This window comes from Pseudonaja textilis, chromosome 13 (genome assembly GCF_049901715.1).
Source record: "Pseudonaja textilis isolate UNSWEBS1 chromosome 13, rPseTex1.2, whole genome shotgun sequence".
NCBI classification, from domain to species: Eukaryota; Metazoa; Chordata; class Lepidosauria; order Squamata; family Elapidae; genus Pseudonaja; species Pseudonaja textilis.
The window spans coordinates 14,170,697-14,194,373 of record NC_142002.1 but is presented as its reverse complement, the minus strand read 5'-3'; the positions used below and the strand labels follow the sequence as shown (position 1 = coordinate 14,194,373).

Here is a 23,677-nt window from a genome sequence, read left to right as displayed (position 1 = left end):
TAGCCGAAATTTGGCTTTGACGTTACAACTGGCCAGGAAATTCAGTCCCTTGTATAATATATTACTCCTTGTGAAAGTATGAAGAAAATTCATAGGAGGATTAGACTGCTTTGGTTGGTTGGGAGTTGTTTGCCCTCACCTTATATTGTTCTAAACCCCCAAACCATGATTCACAAACCACAATGATTGATTTCATACAAATGCTAAGTCATAGAGAAACTATCCAGTTTAGCAAACATGGCAGGTACCTATTCTTTACCAGAAAGTCCAATTGTCTCTTGAAAAAGCACCTTTGGGACTACTATGACCTGGATGACTGAGAATCCCCATAGACATTCTTTAGAACTATACCCATACTAAGCCATAACGTAGCTTCGTTCATTGAGGGCAGTGTATAGTTGGACCTACACAGTTATTATATAAACAAGCAAATGACAGTGTAGTATCTGTATCTAAGCATAGTGCCATTTAAAGCTTTCATTATTTTTGTGGAGGAGAGATGGACAACAGACGTGGAGATGAGGGTTGTAGTTGAAGTCCACAAGTCTTAAATTTGCCAAGGTTGGAGATCCCTGTGCTAGAAGACCATGGAGACTTCAGGATGTCAATATTATTCATCTTTGTTTGTTTGTTGTTCCCTTTCTCTGTTTCTTTGTGTGTGTGTATGTGTGTGTGTGTGAGAGAGAGAGAGAGAGAGAAGAAGAAGAGGAAGGCGATGTCTTCATATTTCTCATTAAAAAATCAAAAAGACATCTAAAAATCTTTAAAAGCTTGTCCTGACCTTTGAGTCAATTTAATAACGAGGATATTCTCTTAAAAATGATTTTGCCATTTTTCTCTTAAGCAGCTGCTAACCACCTCCTGTTAAGCCAACTTATGCAACCGGCATCCAGATGTCGATGGAGGTGGCTGCAATCAAGTCTCGTGTGAGGACAACACTTTTGGATCAGCTGTGAGTTAAATCATTCACTCTCGCCTCTGGCAACTTTGCCCCATTGGTGTTACTTTCACAGTAATGGTCACATAAGAAAGATTATTTTCATTTCCCTCGTATAAAGTGTTGGTCAGATTTTTTTTTCATTCATTCAAGGAGCCTGGCAGTTGGTTTTGCTCATCCAGATGCTTATCAAAGCTGTGATGTATCACTGACAAGAATGGATGGGTCATCTAAGATTCCGTCGGCGCTATAGTAGAAAAAATATTTATTGGCATATTTGTACATGGTGGTGCTTAGGGACAGGGTGGCTCAGTGGCTAGGACGCTGATCTTGTCGATCAGAAAAGTCGGCAGTTCAATGGTTCGAATCCCTAGTGCCACATAACGGAGTGAGCTCCTGTTACTTGTCCCAGCTTCTGCCAACCTGGCAGTTCGAAAGCATGTAAAAATGCAAGTAGAAAAATAGGGACCCCATTGGTGGGAAGGGGACAGCATTTCATGCGCCTTCGGCGTTTAGTCATGCTGGCCACATGACCACAGAGACAACTTCGGACACCGCTGGTTTTGTAACAGAGATAAGCACCACCCCCTAGAGGCTGAAACAACTAGCACGTATGTGGGAAGGGAACCTTACATGGTGGTGCAGTGGTTAGAATGCCGTAAGTTAGAATGCAGTATTGCAGGCCCATTGCTCAATCCAGGAGTTTGATCCTGACTGTCTCAAAGTTGACTCAGCCTTCCGTCCTTCCGAGGTCAGTAAAATGAGGACCCAGCTTGTTGGGGCAAGATGCTGACTCTGTAAAACCACTTAGAGAGGGCACAGTAAAGCATTATGAAGCAGTATGTAAGTCTAAGTGCTATTGCTATGGTACATGTTGCTCTGCCTTTATTATTTTAATAAATAACTCAAAGCGCTGAATACGCCTAATACTCCTCCCTTCTCCTATTTTCCCCACAGCAACAACCCTGTGAAATGAGTTGGGCTGAAAGAGTTGGACTCGCCCAAAATTACCCCAACTGGCTTTCATGCCTATGGCGAGACTGGAATTCACAGTCTCCTAGTTATTGGCCCTAAGTCACCCAGTCAGCTTTCCTGCTTAAAATGGGACTAGAACTCACTAACTTTTGATGATTGGCCCAAGGTCACCCAGTTGGGTTTTATGCCTAAAGCAGGACTAGAATTCACCATCTCCTAGTTTCTGGCTTGGTTGCTTAACTAGCTGATACTGGCTCTCAGACTTAGTAGCTTGAGCAGAGGGTGCCCAGAAGCTACCTGAGCTACAGATTGCCCATTGCTATCTTAAACAAAGAGGGAGGGGAAACAAGAAGAAACTAGAGCATCATTACATGAGATTAGGACCCAAATCTGAGATGTGACATATAACTGAACGTGTTCACCTTATAATGAAATTCTTGTGGCTGCACAAAATTCTATAAAGGTGTCCAGAAAACACCTGTGGCTCCTCACAACACGTGCCACTTTCTGCAAGATGGTTTTGTATATCTCCTTAACCTCTGTTTTGTCTGTCGTTGTGTTATTAAACCTTTGACAGATTAAATGTAGATAAGCTTTCCGACAGATTTTTCACAGGGAACGAGAAATGAAAACAAATTACTTCCCCAACCTTGTTCCAAATGAGAAATGACTAGGGTTTCTATGTAATACTCACATTATTTTTGTTTTTGCTCTGGCAAATTTGTTAATTTTAGAGACTAATAGAGAGGTGTTGGGTTTAGGAATTGTATTCAGGAATGGAGACCAATCCAAACCACATTGGATTCGTTGGGAAGTAGAAGAATTTTAATTCAATTATTGCAGAAGGCTTACAGAGTTTTTCATTGCCTGACTTTGCTCCTTTTCTATACATTAAAATACCCTCATACTTAAAAATGTATTATACTTGGAGTTGTATAATCAAATATCAAGCTCAGAAAGTTTCTTTATGATTAGAAAACAAAGCAACACGAACAAAAGATTTATCTGGCACCATGAAGACACTGTATAGAAATGGGGAAAAAAATGTTATTTGTTGCTCAGAAAAAGAATTGGTCATCATTCATTTGTATGTCAAGAGGTCTTAGGATCAATTCTCAGCATCTCCAAGGAGAACTGAAAGTCAAGTAAAATCCAATTGGGTTTTCCAAAAAGGCTGTAAAGCAAACCTCAACATTAAAAAAAAAATGTCTAACGGTAACTTTATGTTATTCCAGCTGTAGGTTTTAACCTTAAAGAAAACAATCAGGGGAAAAAAATAAAGACAAATATTTTGTTATTTATTAAAGCTTCCTAGGCAGCCATTGAAAACTACCTTGTTTTGTATTTGAGTCAAAAGCAAAGTATCCTTGGAGCTTCTTTGAGATGGAAGAACCATTTCCCATTAGAACAGCACCTTTCTTATTAGGCAGGAAAAGTCCTTCAAATTCTCAGAACTGCACTAATTAGTAGAGACCAACTTTTCCAGAAGTATCTTGCAAACTGGACTGACCATTAAAGGTAACAGTTTCCTCCTGTCCAGTCATGTCCAGTTCTTAAGGGCTAGTGCTCATTTTTGTTTCCTAGTCAGGGGAGCCAATATTGTCCAACGACACTTCTGTGGTCATGTGGCCAGCACGGCTATATGCCAATGGCTCATGGAACACTCTTACATTCCCATCAAAGTGGGTTAGTTATCTATCTATTCACATTTGCATTCTTTTGAACTGCTAAGTTGGCAGGAGCTGGGGCAAGGAACGGGAGCTCAGCCCATCAAGCGGTCCTTGGGTCTTGAACCTGGACTTTCTAGCTGACCAGCTCAGCTTCTGTAAAACTGTGCCATCATGAAATGTTCTGAAATGCAATACACTCGGAGGACCCTCAGGTATGGAAGGTTGGTCTAAAACTAGTTTAAATAGATAGGTTTGAATAATAGCTCTGCAGTGAAGTTCTCATGATGTATGAGCCATTCCCCTTTGGCTAATAAAAGTGCTTGCAGTACCAGCTGCCCCTAATATTAAATCAGGGTTGGAGACCTTTTTATAGTTGTCCAGTTGGAAGCTACTTATGTTGCCCAGAGGCACAATAGCTATTGTTGATAGAATCAGAGTTAGAAGAGGCCTCTTAGAATCTGATCCAACCCTTTGTAAAAGCTGCATTTCTGGTTATGGCAAACATCCATTTCCAGTTATTACCAGTAGGAATTTCAAATCACAAAGAGATCAATGAACTGTAAATGCTTGAAACTACAGTCAAATTAACCGAGAATAAAGACACGTGGAAACATTATAGACTTCAGCTATGAAATACTCCTCTGTGGGGAGGAATGGTGGCTACTGGGGAAAGGTTATCTTCTGGTACACCCCATGAGAAAGGAGTCTTACCATGCCCTTCTCAGGTGGTAGGAATGGTTGGGCAGATTGGGCTCTGGCACGGCAGTACCTGGAACATTCCTGTCCTGTGTCACAAAGAGTTTTGAAAGTAATAACTGACCCCACGGTTGGGTTGCTGACCCAGAAGAGATCCGGCCTTGCATACCTGTCCATCTGATCTCTTTCAGTGGAGAGAAGTGTTTGGGAGCGGTTTTTGTTCAGAGCAGCCCAAATCCAAAGATTTCTTCTGCTTCCAGAATGGTTTTCTAACACTTAGCATTTGCCTTCCCAACTGGGGATGCAAATAATTGAACTTCCGGCATTCTGCTTACCATGCATGGCTCCACTATTCTTCTTCTCCATCTCTACCTACTTCCCTTATTTCTTGGCCTGCCAACCAATTCAGACGAGATCAATAAACACATGATTACAATTTAAAAACGACTCTTAAAAAAACCAAGAATATGACTATAATGGACAAAACCAAAAGTAGAAGCCATAAAAAAACAACACATCAATGCTTCTGAAAGCACACAAAAAAAGAGAGAGCAATAGAAAGAATTAATAATGCAGTAAACACTACAATGGTTTTTAAAAGACCCTAATAAAACAGCAAATAGCAGTTTAGCCATTAATGACCTTGGTAAGTGAAGCTGTGTTATGATGCCTAAGGCTAACATCCTACTTCTAAACTCAATGGAATTGGGTTTTCAATGCACTTATGTAGAAGTGGTTTTATATGTGAAGCTATTGTTGGTGCTACCCCCAAGTCTAGAGAGCTCATTCTCTAATATTTTAATTCATCAATTATTTATTTGTACAAATTATATACCTCCTGCTCTAGGTTTATACATCATTCATGGCAACACAAAAACCTTACCGCCAACCATATGGTGCAGTAACATTATTCCCAGTGACAATAAAAACAAAACCAGGAGAGTCAAAAAAATGGCAGGAACAGCTTGATAATTGACTTCTGAACCAAAGCCAATAAGAGACACATTTGAGTGACATGGAGAAAAGAAAAATGCAAGAAAAGGCAGTAGTGAAATATTAAACTAATTCAGGCAATGAAGGAGAATAGCAAACAGAGCTGGTGGGCGGAATTAAATGTGTCATCAGCTTAGAGTCGTTATGTTGCCACAAATGATCTCTGTCCAACTCCTGAATTCTGTGGTGGTGTCAATTTAATGTTGTACATTTGTTGGTCTTCATTCTTGTGTATAGGCTTCAATAAATTTTCTATGCTGCAACCCAATCAGAGGTCTTGATTCTTTGTGCCTGACAGATACTAAAAACTTCCACTGTTTCAAATAGCATCCTGGTTGTTGTTTTTCAGTTGGAGGAAAAACTGAATGAATGAAAAATGGTAAATCAATAACAGGATTGCACTGTTGCTCCAAGTGATGGCCTCTACCACCTTTTGATGGCTGAACAACAACAACAACAACAACAACAACAGGAACTCTTTGGCTAACAATGCCCTCACTGAAATAGTGTTTGTGATAGTCAGATCACACCCTGTTAGACAACCTTCAGATCTTTGGACCTGGAACTCTTTGACTTATCATCCAGAATGCCTATAGCAGAATTTGGGAGTTGCAATCCCAACATATTTGAAATATATTAGGTTGAAGGATAAGTCAATATTATTATTTTCCCATTATAGAGTTGGAGAAAATACGTTTAAGAGAGAATTGGCTTGTCTGCCATGCAACTTATATATGAACAAGGCAAGTTATAAACCACGGATTTCACAATTTGCATGACAGCAATTAAATGTAATTCAGTATAATGTAATAATGTAGTGTTAGATGAATGAGTGGATAATTTGATGCCTTTTCATTGCACATCCCCTCCCATGTTCCAGCTAAAACAGATGGTAGCGTGTAAGCATTTTTTTTTACCATTTTTCTCAATTTGCACTGAGAAAGTTTTGGAGCTTTCAACGTGTTCCTGTTTAGTAATCAGGTAAACCTAAGAAGTGAATTTCACTGCCCTTCTGTTTTGCTTTACCTCTGATAAAGCAATGGCCTGCAACCACTGCTCAACTCCTTAACAGAGACAAAGTAAGTAAGAGCTATAGAAGATACTCATCCTGAAAAAGAAGCAATGAGAATAGGAAAATATAGAATTATTTCTATTCATTTATTGTTAGTCGCGAAGTCGTGTCTGACCCATCGTGACCCCATGGACAGCATTCCTTCAGGAGCGTTCATCCTGGAGTTCATTTAAGTTCATGCTGGCTGCTTTAGTGACTCCATCTAGCCTACCTCATTCTCTGCCAACCCATTCTTCAATCGTTCCTGGCATTAGACTCTTCTCCAGTGAGTCCTTCCTTCTCATTAGGTGGCCAAAGTATTTGAGTTTCATCTTCAGAATCTGGCCTTCTAAAGAGCAGTCAGGGTTGACCTCCTCTAGGACTGACCGGTTGGATCGCCTTGCAGTCCAAGGGACTCACAGGAGTCTTCTCCAGCACATACCAGTATAAATTTTATGGCAATAGCTTTGGAGCAATCATGAAAAACATCCAGACTTTAAATGTAGCATTACAAGTGTAGCATTGAAATGTAGCATTACACTTGTAATATATTGTTGTTGTGTCTTGTTGTAAAATCTGACTTTTCATTGATTATGCCAAGTGGAAAGAACCAGGCCATATGTTAAGTTGCAATTAAGAAGATTTATTGCTCAAGCATATACACAAGAAACTAATCAATTAAGTTTTAATACTAAATTGTCACCAGGTAAGGGTCAATGGAATACAAGAGGGGTTGACGTAGACTGTGAAAACACAATGACTCTAGGCTGATGACTTACTTAACTCTGCCTTCCCCCACCTCTTCCTGCTCTTCTCCTATATCTGAGAGTCATCCAGATTTAATGGTTCATGAATTCCAGAATTATGAAATGTTTTCTGCAGTTTCCATCTGGCAGTGTAAATCACATTCAGCTATTTGAAAGAGAGAGTGGGAGGAAGGAGATTATAGGATTCCTTTTTTAAAAAAAAAATGATTCTTTGACTTCAGAAGGGGTTTGAATAGGTATACTGTATGCTGTTGGAAGCAGAATTCAGCTTAGTGCAGCCCTGAAGATGCCAGGTAGACAAATCATAGCCTCCAATGGTTGGAATCAGAATGGCAATTGCCATCTTTTTAGGCAAGCAGAAATGGTTGTCATCGAAAGGGGCTCCTTAGAGTTTGGTGAAAGTCAAAAAGGAAATAATAAAATAAGCAATTCCACATCTAGTAAACGTACAATTTGTTGCAGTTATAAATACTGTTAATTGGGATGGTGCGGTGGCCTAGAAGCGGAGCTCTCACCTCATTATCAGGAGGCTGTGAGTTCAATCCTAGGTAGATATTTCTCTCTCTGGACACAATGATAATATATTTGCTGAACAAAACTCCACATTGGTGACAGGAAGGGCATCCGGCCAGTAAACCTTCTGCTAGCTCCATTCAGTTGTCCAAACTCCACCCCGCAAGGGATTATGGGGTTGTTAAAAGAAGATGATGATAAATGCTGTTAATTGAAAGAACAATTGCCATTATGTCACCATCTGAATGAAAGGAGAGTTTGATATGAACTGTGAACCTGAACCAAAGAATCTGAAATTACAGAAAACAAAAGTTGGACATGGGTAAAATGAGATGAATTCACCAGCTGACACATTCTCTTAGCCTCTAAAGTTGATTTAGAGAACAAATTATTGCTCCTGGGAAATATTGATCGCTGGTAAGCTGTCACGCCTATCTCTCAGACTCCCTGCCTTAAGAATTATGATTCAATTTTTCAAAATGCCCCTCTTGGAGTAGCCAATATTTTTAAAGAGGTCCGAAGGGATGGGAAAAAGCACATTCGTGTATTTCTATCATGAATGCTACATCAGCTAATTAAATGGATCCCAATTAGGTTCCTTGGTTATTAGATCCTTAATGCCCCCTTAAATAATTACATTAATTACTTGAGATATAGATCAGCTACTTCAGAAGAGAGCTTAATGTAATAGAATTAATTTTAAGATTGATGATTTATTAAGTGACCCAATAAAAAGAAAAGTGAAAATAAAGCTTTCTTGTTTTGGACTACACATTGCGAGCATATTGAACCCTCTGCTTGCTCCTTCACGGTGGATTTATTCCTTCATTAATGGGTATCTTTCCTTTTATTCAGGAGCTCAAGGTGGTGCATATAGTGCTATTATTTTATTATTTTTCCTAAGCACAGCCTGGGAAGTTTGTGTGATTGATGGTGCACTAGAACTTCATAGAATAATAGAGTTGGAAGGGATCTTGGAGGTCTTCTAGTCCAACCCCCATCTAAAGCAGGAGACCCTATACCATTTCAGACAAATGGCTATGCAAGTCTCTTCTTAAAAACCTCCAGTGATGAAGCACCCACAACTTCTGGTGGCAAGTCGTTCCACTGATTAATTGTTCCCACTGTCAGGAAATTCCTCCTTAGTTCTAGGTTGGTTCTTTCCTTGATTCATTTCCATCCGTTGCTTCTTGTCCTACTTTCAGCTGCTTTGGGGAATAGTTGGACAACTATCTTCCTTGTGGCAGCCCTTTCGATATTGAAACACTGCTACCATGTCACACCCTAGTCCTTCTTTTTATTAAACTAGTCGTCCCCAGTTCCTGCAACTGTTCTAATCATCTTCGTTGCTCTTCTCTACTCTCCTCTCCAGAGCCTCAACATCTTTTTTATATGGTAGTGTCCAAAACTGGATGCAGTATTCCAAGTGTGGTTTTAGACAAAGGATTTTCTTAGGCCAGTACCTTCAAGACTAGCCACAATTGAGCTGTTCGGCTCAGCTGAGAGGTTTGGAGCGACTGAATTTCCCTCGGGAAATTTCCATAGATTAAGATGTACTAAAATCTGGATCTTCCTGCTGATAATTCCACCAACTTTCCACCACCTAAAAGTTCAATGATATGCCATCCACGTAGTGATTCCAAGGTCGTGTTGCTTGAAAATACATTAGACTTGTCATGCCAAGTTTTTTTTCCCCCAATTCAGGACCCCCCTATTATTCTTTTGGGGTGGGGTGAATGTTTACAGAAGATTATTTCCTCCACCCCATCAAACCGCCAAATTTGTGTAGTTCTTAAAGGAGGACCAGGTGCAGGCTAAAAGATGTGGGCACATCTGGTGGAAAATGAGTCTAGATTGTAGAAGATCTTGAAGATTCACTGGGACACACACAACCCTTAAACAACAACAAAAAAAAGCACCAGAGATGTGAGAGAGGGGAGGAGGAGGCCAACATGGAGCAATTATGATTTAATAGCTCACCAGCTGCTGTACCTGGGAGGCCGTGCAATTTTGTGTCTTGCTAGCTGCTAAATGAATTCCCCCAGGAGGGGAGGGGGAGTGACACAGATACTCTGTTAAAGAATAATTGTAGCCTATTGGCCTTACCACTTGCATCTCCTGCATTCTACTCCACAGAGTACATAAGGAGTAGTGAGGAGCCAAATGGGAGGGAATGAAATTGAAAAAGTGGAAAAGGATGCAGCATAGGCTGACATTCTTTTTTTTTTTTTATAGCCACAGAACATCTTTTCCGTTCTCTGCACATTTTGATTTGGGGGAAGTTGCCTTGTGATTTGACCCTTAGTACTATAGATATGTAAGCAGCTGGGAATTACCAGGGAGCCAATTCAACAAATCTAATAGACATAAGACATAAGAATTTTATTTGTCATTACACTCGCAAGCGGGTGCAACGAAATGAGGTGCTGTTCCACAAGTAAAACTGGACAACACCATTAACATCCATAAAAAATGCCAAGTCGAAGAGCACTGAGCTGCAGCATGTGAATGTGCAGCCATCTTAGCACAATCACAAATAATAGATAGGTTAAGATTGATATCTATGAAGAGTCTCAGTCATCCAGGTCATGGTTATCCCAAGGGTGCTTTTTCAAATGGCAACTAGACTTGGTTTTTCCTTGAGGACGTTTCACTTGTCATCCAAGAAATGTGTTCCATTGTGAAGAGCTGAAGAAGCTTCTCAGGTAAGAGGCAAAACATCTTCAAGGAAAAGTCCAGTTGCATTTCGAAAAAGTGCCTTCGGGACAAAGAAGATTGGTGCTAAATTGTCAGGGATCAAGTCCAAAAGGAAAAGAGATCAATTGATGTGAGTTACTGGAGGGGAGGAAGGAAGGAAGGAAGGAAGGAAGGAAGGAAGGAAGGAAGGAAGGAAGGAAGGAAGGAAGGAAGGAAGGAAGGAAGGAAGGAAGGAAGGAAGGAAGGAAGGAAACTCATCACATGGAGAACTCTTATTGGTCTCGGCTCCTAGACTCACCATAGCAGAGAACTTCTAGCCAGTTTGGTTTGAATTTTTGCATCTTTTTAAAAACTTGTAATAAAGTAATAAAAATTGGAAAAGTATAGAAAGCACCTAGAATAAGCAGCTCCATCACCATCTTTGGGTAAACTGTCGTGTTACAACCCTGACTGCATAGGAGAGGCCTCCCTGCAGAATTCCTTCCTCCATAAATTAAACCTTCAGCTATTCGGGTTAGAGTGCACTGCATCGAAGCCTTGCTGCAAGGAAGTATAAATGCAACTTGCATACCAACACAGAAGGAAATCAGGAACACACTTTCCTGCTGAAGAAGCCCTGAATGCGATGGGAAAATCATTCAGCAACCTGCTCTTCTGGTTGCTTTCAATTAGCTTTGATTGAAAATTGATTGGTCTTTTTTTCTCCCCATAAATGCGTAGCTAATGGATTTTTAAATTATGGTAAATCAAGTCACCCCAGAAGCTTTGCCCATCACCATGGATAAACATCAATTTTGCTCCGTAAGATGCTCATAGCTGCTTTGTTTCTGGAGGACTTAATATTGGGATTTGAGAAAATATGCTATCTTTACTGATTATTATTTTTTTGATGGATGATTTTACCAATGGAAGCTTTGACTATTTGGCAGTTTTTAAGAGAACTACTGGATCTGAGTTCAAGAATTAGGATGGTTCTAGATAGTTGCAAAGTGTTTCTGTATCACTTTACCAGCATTTAGTCGTGGTCTGAATTTTTATAGCCCAAAACCTTCCTTAGATTTTGGGTTTTTTTTTATAAATTTGATAAAGCCTTGAGCAATGTAATTTTTATTATTTATGACTGTGGTCATTTCCACCTCATAGGCATTGTATCATATTGAATAGCTGATTGGTATTATTATACCCTTTTTAGGGGCGTGAATGAATTGAATGTGACTTGCCTGAGAAGTTATATAACAAATTCTTTATTCAACATAATGGACTCTGTCTTTGATAACCAGCAATTTCTTCCTATGTGGGGATGTGGCTTTGCTTTGAAATATGTCCCACACATTCCTGGTTAAAAATGAGCTACCATTTATGTAAAAAAGAAGCTACTTTAAACCCACCAAGACTTATTTTTCAGATGGTGCATAGAGATTGCCATTGATAGTTTGTTATGTGTGAGATTCCATCAAACGTATTAGTGCTTTGCAAGTCTTCTACATATCTATTCCACATAGTGGTTGTTACAGTCCTTACACTGTATGCTGTAGATGACTCCTGGTTTTTCTTCTTCTTGGCTACTGGGTCTTGGTTTACTTAAGATGTTTAGCAGAGAACAACCATGAATACCAGCTTGCAGTCACAAATCACAGTCAAACTTCACAGAACATGGATGCACGCAATCATAGTTTGAACTGGAAAACTGTGAGCATCCTAGATCAAGCTGCATCCAAAACTACAAGGGCATTCCTGGAAACTTAGCATTCAAACATATCAGCTATCACTACACACTTGGAGATAAACTACAGTTACCCACCATTGAAAAGAGACAATAAAAAAGCTAAGTAGGAATTTTTTTTAAAAAAAAAGACCAGAACGCATCGTCTTCAGCAACTAATGCACAGATAAGTAGGGTTTAACACTAGACAAACAATCTAGCAGAAAACAATAGCTTATTCAAGGAACTATCAAGTACAAGTACAGGAACAAACATTTACTGTTGTCATCAACACTGATCATGTTACCTGGTCAGGTAATAAAATGTCTGGAACAAACAGCCAAGTTCAGAGTACTATGGACCCCACAATTCAATCCTGAAGTATGTGTGTATGTGTGTGTGTAACCTTTTATTGAAATAGCCTCTTTTTTGTATATTAGGGTGTTCTTGAAACATAGAAACATAAATTATGACTGCTCTTAAGTATGTACACCAAAAAGTGGATTTTCACTCCTAGTTTTAAACACACTTTGGGAATGCTATGACTGCACATCTAAATTATGTGGAATTTAGACTTGAGATTTTTGCTAGACTATAACCAGAAAATAGAAACCCTGTTTTATATTTCAGTCTCTAGCGATGAATACAATCAACAGTTGCAGATGGCTTCTTTACTTTTCCTTGGGAACAGATAAAAGAAATGGTGATCATTATAGAGCAAATTATGTTTCCACAGCCCTGATTCCAGCCCTGTAGAAAAAGAACTCAGATTTTTTTTTGCTTCGTTTTTAAAGGATAAAATAATTTACGAGTCTTGAAAATCTGTAGACATTTTCGTCTGTAGGTATGCAAGATACAAGTAAGTGTAGGACAAAAAGTCTGTTGCAAGTTGCAGATCACAGAATCCCTTCCCTGCTGTTTCTTACTAAGATCAAACATCAGCCTGCAAAATGTAGACGTTGTCTGCAAAATCCAGATTTCAGGCTTTTTTTGAAAAAAAAAAAGTTGGGGGCTGCCTACCAAAAGCTTAAAAGTCAGTGTAGGTATGCTTCTTTTTCTATGGCATATTTTTAGAAAGTATCTCTGAGCAGCTCATTTATATTCTCTGTTTCATAGATGAAAACTTATGATCTCTTCTCCATAGTACCTGAAGGCAGGACAAGAAGCAATGGGTGGAATAGAATAGATAGCATAGAATAGAATACTTTATTGGCCAAGTGTGATTGGACACACAAGGAATTTGTCTTGGTGCAAATGCTCTCAGTGTACATAAAGGTACATTCGTTAAGAATCAAGAATCATAAGGTACAACACTTATTGATAGTCATAGGGTACAATCAACTATCAAATCATACTAGGAAACAATCAATATAAATCGTAAGGATACAAGCGACAAAGTTACAGTCCGACAGTCACAAGTGGGAAGGGATAGGTGATAAGGAGTGATGAGAAGATTAACAGTAATAGTAGCGTACACTTTGTAAATCCTAGAAATAAGGAGAAATTCCCTTGACAGTGAGAACAATTAATCATTGGAAGGGCTTGTGGGTGCTCCATCAACTGAGGTTTTTTAAGATGAGATTGGATAACCATTTGTCTGAGATGGTCTAGTGTTTCCTGCCTAAGCAGAGGGTTGGACTAGAAGCCTTCCGAGGTCTCTCTTTTCTGTTATCAGGCATGCCAGCCTGTCAGCACCTTATTCATTTCTTAGGGAAAATTATGTAACTGTACCTTCTCTGCAACAGCATATCCTAAACTTCTAGTTGCTTATTGCTGCATAGTAAGTAGAATAACATTATGAGAGAAGCTCAGGGAAGGAATCTAGCGAATTGATTCAATTGCAATATTTTTTTTTTCCTCCTAACTAGGCTAGTGGTCACCCATGCAAAGTTCCACCCACTTCCTGTTCTGTTTATTTAGCTTCATGTCTCACATGTTGTGTTGCGTTGACCCAAGACCACAAGTCTATTTTTAAAAGTTGTGAGCAGAAAAGGAAATGAGCATAGAATGGATACCCTACCAGAGCCACAATCTGACTCCAGCTTTCGATTTTTATTTTTTTATTTTTAGTGGTGTTGTATAGCTAGCTCTGTTCTTTCAAAACCTTGATTGAGATATTTTATAGGTTCAGTTTACAGTAGTCGAGTACTGTCAGCCTTCTGGGTTCCTTATTGCCCTCTTGGATAAATCTTTAACAAAGTCTTGTGCAGAAATTCCTGCAATATAACTTTGTCACCTTTTATTTGAAAAGATCTGACTTCTGTTTCCTGGTTTGTTTACCTATTCACCTGGAACGTAGTATTGCTTCATCTGCAGTTCCTTTTCTGCAGCAGACAAATCAAAACAAAGCAACTGACCCTTGAGGTTTGTTTCTGAGCAAATGATTTTTCCCCAAACAAATTCTCACGGTTTTTAAAATTTATTTATTTATTCATCTCCTATTCAATTGATGAGCACTTTGGATCCGTAAACCACAACCCCATCCATGCCTGCAGGCAAATTCACCTAGCATACACGTCTTTTCTACTGTGTGCCTTTTTGTAGGGTTTTCCCATCACAATCTGGAACATGATTTTTTGGATGTGTATCACAAGATTTGGAGAATCACGTAGCCAGATGTTGGTCTGGGAATAACCAATCAATAGGCCAATAAAATTATCTCCAGTGTAATGGCACAGTTGCAATGTTGGACAAGAAGAGGAAGGGAGATAAAGAGAAATCTGAAAGTATTTTCAGATTTACTCCCAGCACCCATACTTGGGTGGGTGACTATCTCTTATATGAAGTTACCTTATATACTATATAAGGTAATTTCAATTATCTGTAGAATTAGCATTATGTGGCTTTTGTCTTTGCATGCTCTTGTTTTGTTGTTGTTGTTGTTATCTGTTACCCAGAGTCACAGTTTGATCTGGAAAGCCTTATAAACCTAATTGGGGGGCATGATAGCTCAGACATTGAACTTCTTCATTGGGCAACCCATGTTCGAATCCTGAGTGCTGGGTGACTGGATGAGCTCCTGTTACTTGCCCCAGCTCCTGCCCATCTAACAATTCGAAAGCATGTGAATGCAAGTAGACAAATAGGTACCACTTTGGTGGGACGGTAACAGCATTCTGTATGCCTCTACATATATAGCCATGCTGGCCACATGACCACAGAAGCATCTTCAAAGCAATGTGGCTCCCTAAGAAATGGAGATTAGCAGAGTGAGACATGACAGGACTGGAGAAACCTTTACATTTTTAGCAGTGGTGGTATGCTTCCGGTTTGGACCAGTTCTACCAAACCGGTAGTAAAAAAGCCGACGATAAGCTGAGAGGAAGAAAAAAATCCTCCATCAGCTGAGAGGAAAAAGAAGAGAAAAATGCAAGATTGGCCCTTCCATCTGCCCCTGCGCTTTTCTGTTCTTTATCCTCTTAGCTGATTGGTGCTGCAGGTCTCAGCTGGCATGGGGAAAGCTGCACATTGGCGTTAGGCAAAGCACGCCCACCAAGCCACGCCCTCCAAGCCATGCCCACCGAACCAGTGGTAAAACAATTTGAATCCCACCATGGCTTTTTACCTTTATAAACCTAAACGATTAATTAAATCTAGGTAGCTCCAATAATACTATATGTCTTTATGTCTGGTCCTAGTTTTTGTAGCCAGGCAAAACAGTTTTTGACCATATCTCCCCTGAGTTGCCTTTTGTCCAGACTGAACATCCCAAGTTCCTTCATCCTGTCTCCGTAGGGCAGTCAAAAGTCGATCCAGCCAACTTGTAAACATGAACTGGGAAAGAAGCAGCCATTTATTCTTTGCCTCAAGCACTAAACATTTCTACAACTCTATATTTCACTTCTGCCTGGACACTAACTCTCCATACAGAATTGTGCTTTTGCCTCGTCATGGTCGCACATGTTAGAATTACAAAGCTAGGGAGCTTCCACAATCAATTCCCCTAATCATTTTATTATTATTACTGGAACAATCTGGAACTGAACACATTCAAAATTGTAGAAATGGTGGTAGACTTTAGAAGAAACCCTCCCATACCACCACCTCTTACAATACTAGACAACACCGTATCAACAGTAGAGACCTTCAAATTTCTAGGTTCTACTATATCACATGACCTAAAATGGACACCTAACATCAAAAATTTCATCAAAAAAGCACAACAAAGAATGTTCTTTCTGCGCCAACTCAGAAAGCTCAAACTGCCCAAGGAGCTGCGGATCCAGTTCTACAGAGGAATTATTGAGTCTGTTATCTGCACCTCAAAAACTGTCTGGTTTGGTTCTGCAACCCAACAGGACAGACACAGACTTCAGAGGATAATTAGGACTGCAGAAAAAACAATGGCTACTAACCTGCCTTCCATCGAGGACCTGTATCCTGCATGAGTCAAAAAGAGGGCTGTGAAAATATTTACAGACCCCTCATATCCTGGACATAAACTGTCTCAGCTCCTTCCCTCAAAATGACGCTACAGAGCCCTGCACACCAGAGCAACTAGACACAAGGACAGCTTTTCCCGAATGCCATCTCTCTGCTAAACAAATAATTCCCTCAACACTGTCCAACTATTTACAAAGTCTGCACTACTATTACTCTTAATCTTCTCATCACTCCATCCCCTCCCACTTGTGACTGCATGACTGTAACTTTTTTGCTTGTATCCTTATGATTTATATTGACTGTTTCCTAGTATGATTTGATTGGTTATTGTACTCTATGACTATTATTAAGTGTTGTACCTGATGATTCTTGACTCTTGATGAATGTATCTTTTCTTTTATGTACACTGAGAGCATTTGCACCAAGACAAATTCCTTGGCCAATAAAAGAATTCTATTCCATTCCATTCCATTCTATTCTATTCTAATGATGATGGTCCTTGATGCTGTGAAGAATCTGGAATGTTCCCAGGAGTAACAATTCAGAGGCTGCCAAAACTGTCTAAAAGTTTGTGTTTCTGTCAGCTGTAATCTATGCACAAACCCTCTGGGTTGTCTGCTTCTCTTGTGGGCAGGGACTGCAAATTAAGCAAAAATGAAACAAGCCTGACTGTTCTGCTAAAATATTCTTTCTTTAAAACAATATCTTTGGGGGATCCGATGTGCTGGGTTGCTATTTTTTTTTAAGTCCTCCAAAAATGAAGCTAATGTTTTATATCGCAGGGGAGAAAGTGGGAAGGAGCATAAGAAATTTAGCCTGAATATGGATTCATTAGCATACATTTGTTGATGAAGGGTCATTAAAAATTCTATTACAAGGTTGGCAATTATAGCCACACACTGCCAATTTTTTTAATTAACTGTGTGGATTTATTTAACTCTCTTTTTTCTGCTAATGCTGACCTATTGCCTAGCAATATGCATTTGTGCTAAAGCTGTGATAGGTGAGATAATTCTTCTGTAAAATGTTTGTGACCTTATTCTCAATTGTGCATTTTTCATGTAAGTTAGGAAGGAAGGAAGGAAGGAAGGAAGGAAGGAAGGAAGGAAGGAAGGAAGGAAGGAGGGAAGGAAGGAGTAGTGATGGGGTAGAGGAAGAGAGAGAGAGAAGGGGAAGGAAGGAAAAAAGGAAAGAAGGAAGAGGGAGGAGTAGTGATGGGGTAGGAGAGGGGAAAGGGAGGAGTTCTGCTTCTTGGGGTTTAATTCAAGCTAATGTTGTATGCTTAAGCATATTATTTTGCCTTATTTTAATGATATAAGTTGTAGGAGTACAAGGAAAATGAGGATTTTGGCCTTCAAATGCCTTAGCAATTCTGAGGGAAAGTCCTCCTTTAAAATGCTGTACTCACCTTGCAAAAGAAGTCCAGTTTGTTTATAGCCATTTTTTAATGTTAACAATCTCCCTGCCAAAAATAAAACATGATGCAATTAAGATAATAGTTAGGAAACCAAAGAGACTCATCTGCCAAAGCTGGACCTTGGCTCACTTCCACAGCAAAGATTAAAACAGCTCCTTGCTTTGGCTGCTGCTTTGATATGGAAATGACATTGGCTGGCTTCACGTTCCATGTTAAGCTTGGATGTGTTTTAACCACGGTTTGTTGAATGAGCCCCAAAGATATGAAACCATTCATTATTCTTCACCAACAACACCTATGATTCGTTGACCAAGCAACCACACTCTGGCTTTTCTTAATTTTTGGCTGCATCCTTAATTCCTGATTTTAATTCCGACACAATGATTCCTGTTCAGCGGTCGGTTGCTTGTGTCAAGTGCAGGAAATCAGAAACTCAAATGTAGATAAAGGTTTATTGCACGCTTAAGTTCTCTACAAGAATCTGAACTACTAACGGTAAAAGCAAATTGATGGGAGAGAAGAGTCAACGGAATTCAAGATGGCTGGACTTATGAGTGCGAAACTGATGACATGTTTAACCTCTCCCTCGGGCTCAGTTTGGTCATCGCTTACTTCTCAGTGCTAATAGTGGCTCCTAATTTATCTCTCCTCAAAGTTAACTCTACAGACAACAAAGCTGATCAATTATAAGCAAAGTAGAACATGAGCAAATCCATGATAAAGCAGCATCAAACTCTTGTTAGGTCCAGTATGTTGTGTTGTATCTTTGTATCTAAGACTATTGTCTGAATGTATTCCCATGTTCAGAATGAAGGATACCTTTGCATCATTATGTTAAGAGGAGTCTGGGTTGTTTTGAGGTTTGATGGGAGGTGATCAATCAAATTTCTGTGTCGTTATTTCACTGCAGATCATTGAGGTGGAACTCTTATTTTTTTCCCCCTGTTGGTATATGTGGCACTGAAGATTTAAGACTCAGTTAAAAGCTCATAATATTGTCGTCCATATTCCGTAAATCAGATCTGTCAGACCCAGTTCACACTGGAAAAAATTTTTTTTTAAAAAAAGAGGCAGTGTGGAGAAGATTTGTGCATTCAACAGAGTTTGTGAAGTTTCGGGTTTTAAGGAAATCTGGATCTGTCACCCTATTTGTTCCCAATCAGCAACACACACTAAGACAGAGGGGAAAAAATGACTGTTTTCCTCTTATGCATCAAAACATAATTTTGATTTTCCTCTGTCCACTTGTGTCCAATTCTAGAGGGAGGTGTTCATCTTTGTTTCATAGCTGAGGGAGTCAGCATTTGTCCAAAGATGCTTCTGTGGTCATTTGGCCAGCATGACTATACGCCAAGTGCATAGAATGCTGATATCTTCCAAAAAAGTGGTACCCATTTATCTACTCTCATTCCTAAGAGGTCTGTAAGTGGGGTGCATAAGCACACAATCGTGCCTAACATCCCTGTCCTGTTGTCTCCAATTATTAGTTCCTATTTCTTGTATTTAAACTTATGTTTCTTCTAGTTTCTGTTATATTGTAAGCTTTTGACAAATTAATTAATTAATTAAATTTGCATGCTTTCAAACTGCTAGGTGAGCAGAAACTGGGGCAAGGAGGTCACACAGCATTCAGTTCTCAGAACTTTCCAGCTGACAAGCTCAGCATCTTTAACCGCTGAGACATCGCGCCCCCGGCCTTATGGAGTCCACCAAATCTCCAACTCTTCAGGTTCCCACAAGAGGTCCTCAGAACAGGGCTGGGCTGCTGGGGGTTTGCAGGGGTTCAGGAGATCCTCTAGCTAAGATTCTGTACAGTACAGAGAACCCCCAATCCCACTCCTGGGTGGCCCTGCCCAACACTCCCCTCCCAAGAGTCCCCACATGGCCCGTTTGGGATGAAGGTAAATGCAGGGCGTGTAGAGAGGCTCAGGGAGGGTGAAGAAAAATGGGCCTCCTAGAAATTTGGGGAGACTGGAAATGGGCCTGTTTCTGGTTTCCAGAGAGCCTCCGAATCCCGGGGAGGCCATTTTCGCCCTCCCAGAGGAAAGCCTCCGGAGCCTGGGGAGGGGAAAAACGCCCCCGCTGTGGTGCAAGCAGAGGTGGGATTCTACCAGTTCGCACCTATTCACTAGAACCGGTTGTTAACATTCTAAGCAGTTCGGAGAAACGGTTGTTAGAAGAAATTACTGGCCTAATCCTGTAAGGAAGGCAGGAAGGAAACATTCTGGTGTTGCTTACGGAAACTGCCTCTCCATTAACCCTTATTCCATTCTTGGCAGGACTAGACTTCCTGTCTCAGGAACGTCTCTGGAGTTTTTTCCCCTCCTTTGCTGGTACTTTGCTTATGTGGAGTGACCATTCAAAGTTACAGTGGCCCTGAAAAAGGTGACTTATGACCATTTTTCACACTTACGACTGTTGCAGCATCCCCACAGTCACGAGAGGCCAGGCGAAGAGATGCGTGCCTCGATGTGAGTGATGTTGAGTTGGCCACGCCCACCCAGTCACATGACCAGCAAGCCATGACCACCCAGTCACATGACCAAGCCATGCCCACCACCTAAGCCACGCCCACAGAACCGGTTGTTAAAAAATGCGAATCCCATCTCTGGGTGCAAGAGGCTGACTAGGCCACACCCACTATGGCCATGCCCACCCAGCTACCAGACAGAGAAGCCGTTGCTAAAAATTTTGAAGCCCATCCCTGCCTCAGAATATGTACAAATGTACGTCAGAGCTAGAACTAACATCACTAATTTCCCTTTCAGGTGCCTAACATCCACCCTTCACCCTCCCTGGCAGGTTTCAGAAACCTGACAGATTTCTGAATTTGATTATTCTTTCCCCTCTGCCGATCCTTCTCCCACCATTTCCCTGGAGGTAGCAACAAACAATCTTCTCTTTTCTGTGCACTCAGAAGCTTCCTTCGTGTTGCCTTTGGATCACTTCCGCTAGTGATTTTAATGTTTAATAACTGCATATTTCCCTGTCTCCACTAATGGAGGACATCTGTGGCCTTAGCCTTTTAATTAGGTGGTAATTAGAATCTAAACAACATCTCTGACTTGCTGAAAATGATCCCGGTAGCACATGAATTCTCTTTGAAATCTCTCCCTCCCCCTCCCACCCACTCCTTTTCTTGATTTAAAGGCATAGGTTCAGCTACGATGGGGGGAATTTTCCTCTCTCTGGTGGACTTTTCAACGGTTGAATAAAATGATGTAGTCCAAAAGGAGGCAGGGCTCCATCCTGCCCACCAAGAGTTCGTTTTCGAATTGCAGACTTCGCAGGAGGGTTTTTTTCTCCATAGGAAAGAGAGGGGTTGTATTCATGTTTGAATTGCAAGGTGGTTTGTTCAATTTAGGGCTGTGATGGTTAAAAAAGCCGGGCTTGTCAGTTTGAGACCCGAGTGCGTGTGACAGGGTGAGCTCCTGTCCTTGCCCCAGCTCCCGCCCACCAGCCAGTTTGAAAGCATGAAATGCAAGTAGTTAAATAGGTACCACTTCAGTGGGAAGGTGACACCGTTGCCGCTCCCTGTCAGCTGTTCATCTTCCTCCTTGGATTCAGACTCCGACAGGGGCATGACACGCTAGCTCCCTCAGTTAAGAAATAGAGATGAAAACCAGCCCCTAGAGTAGGATGCGGGAAACCTTTATCTTTTATTCAGTTTGAATCCACAGCTCTAAATCAACATAGGGAAATATTATGCAGGTCTGTATCTACTAGAAATAAGTAGCTATTTTCTCCCAAAGGTGCTTTTTCAAAAACCAACTGGACTTTCTTTGTTTTTCCTTAAAAAGTTTTTGCTTCTCATCCAGGAAGCTTCTACCAGACCATGACCTGGATGACTGAGAATCTTTGTAGATATTTAGCTATTTTATCCCTGTACTAGATAGAAAATGGCATAGAAAGTCCTTGGATTGACCAGACTTCGTTGTAAAAAAAAAAAAAAAACCCAATCTGTATCAGAAATTGGACTGGTTTCAGCCCAACTATCAGCCCTGAATGCATCCCTTAATAACCATGTGATTCATTTAACAACTGAAGTGATTTGGTTAGCAACAGTGGCCAAACACATCATAAAATCAGACAAGACTCACTTAACATAGCAATGGAAATTCCAGTGCCAATTGTAATCATGTTGAGGCTTATCCATAAACTGCGCCGATGAATATTTATACTGAATAAGTGTTGAATTCTTTGGGCACATGGACTAGATATTTCAATGCTGAAATTAAATGCATTGCTCTTAAGATGTTTTTTTTTTTTTTTTTTAAAAAAATAAGGACGGGAAGTATCATTCCGAAGAAAATCTTTAGAAAATGAAACCACTTGCAAATTGTCACCGTGTTTTCTTTCACTGGCACTCCTTTTCAGGTTGAAACGCTTGATTATCCCTGAGCCATTCAGAATGACACGTTTCCATATCTAGTTACAATGTATAAAAAGGATATGTATTTATATATCTATTCCTATATAGCTGATTGCATCAAGACTTCTTCCATCTGCAGGCTCTGTGACAGAACATGTTTCGATTTAGAGATGAATCAGATCTGCAAGGGAAGTGGAGTTGTGGATGGTCTTTACACGAAAATTATAAAGCCAAACTTTAGCCAAAAGTATGTCTTATTCCTTCCAAAATGGACACCAACTCACCACATTTGAGAGTGGAATGAGGCCAGCAATTTTTACAAATGTCTTATCTACTTTGGAAATATAGTAAGCCGTCTAAAAGTGCATTTATAATAATAATAATAATAAAATAAAATATAGCCAGAATGGCAGCAATTTTCCTAACGTTCAGTTGCTTTCCATTTTTTTCTGCAATTGCTAGCAATTCAGCCTGGTATACCTCTTCTCCACTTCCCTTATGGTGACATTGTGAATAAATGATATTGTGTTTTGTAAAAAGTTGGAATTCTACGTTGACTCATTTCTCCCACCCCACCCCCTCTCTCCTTCTCCTTTTCTCTAGTTTTGATATTCAGCCTCAGGAGGTCCTCAGGAGGTAAGTCCTATCCAGTTGGAGATGTAATAATTTGTATTGTGCTGGCTAACATCGCTAGCACTTTTCGTGTTTACAAAGTGAAGCCTGTTTTAAGGATTGCTTAACAGCTGTGGTGATGCAGTGGTTAAAATGCAGTCGTGCAGGCTACTTCTGCTGACTGCTGTCTGCCTGTAATTTGGCAGATCGAATCCCACCAGACTCAAGGTTGACTCAGCCTTCCATCCTTCCGAGGTGGGTAAAAGGAGGACCCAGATTGTTGGGGGCAAGAGGCTGACTCTGTAAACCACTTAGAGAGGTCTGGAAAGGACTGGAAAGTGGTTATATAAGTCTGAGTGCTATTGCTATTGCTATCTTCGGTCAACAGCACAACCAGGTACAAGTTCTTTTAATTCTTCATTAATATCAACCCATTCAGATTGCAACCCCATGAGACAAAGAACAGAAAGTTCTAGACTGACAACAATTCATGTAATGACCATACAAAGATACAGTGGCACTGAAACAATGACTTAGGATTGTTTTTCACACTTACCACCATTGCAGCAATCCCCATGGTCAAAATTCAGACGATTGACAACTGACTCATATTTATGACAGTTGCAGTATCCCAAAGTCATGTGATCTCCTTTTACGACTGTCTGACAAGCAAGATCAATGGGGAAACTATATTCACTTAACCACCATGTTACCAACTTAACAACTACAGTGATTCACTTAACTGTGGCTAAAACAGGCATAAAATGGGGCAAAACGCATTTCGTAACTCCCTCACTTAGCAGCAGAAATTTTTGTTCAGTTGTGGTCGTAACTCAAGGACTACCTGTATTTTTTTAAAAAAATCTTTTAATGAATCTAACATGCCCTGGGA

At 40.3% G+C, this 23,677-nt stretch overlaps 1 protein-coding gene across 2 annotated transcripts in view; it reads left to right on the top strand.

The window, feature by feature from the left end:
• Nucleotides 1–23,677, top strand: part of SEMA6D (semaphorin 6D) — a 295,644-nt gene that overhangs the window by 125,219 nt on the left and 146,748 nt on the right. Inside the window, exons 3-4 of one of the 2 annotated variants that reach the window (XM_087941441.1) lie at nt 848–952; nt 22,777–22,809. The gene's annotated coding sequence lies outside the window, so the exon portion shown is untranslated. The remainder of the gene's footprint in view (nt 1–847; nt 953–22,776; nt 22,810–23,677) is intronic. The other variant, XM_087941442.1, reaches the window with a different exon arrangement.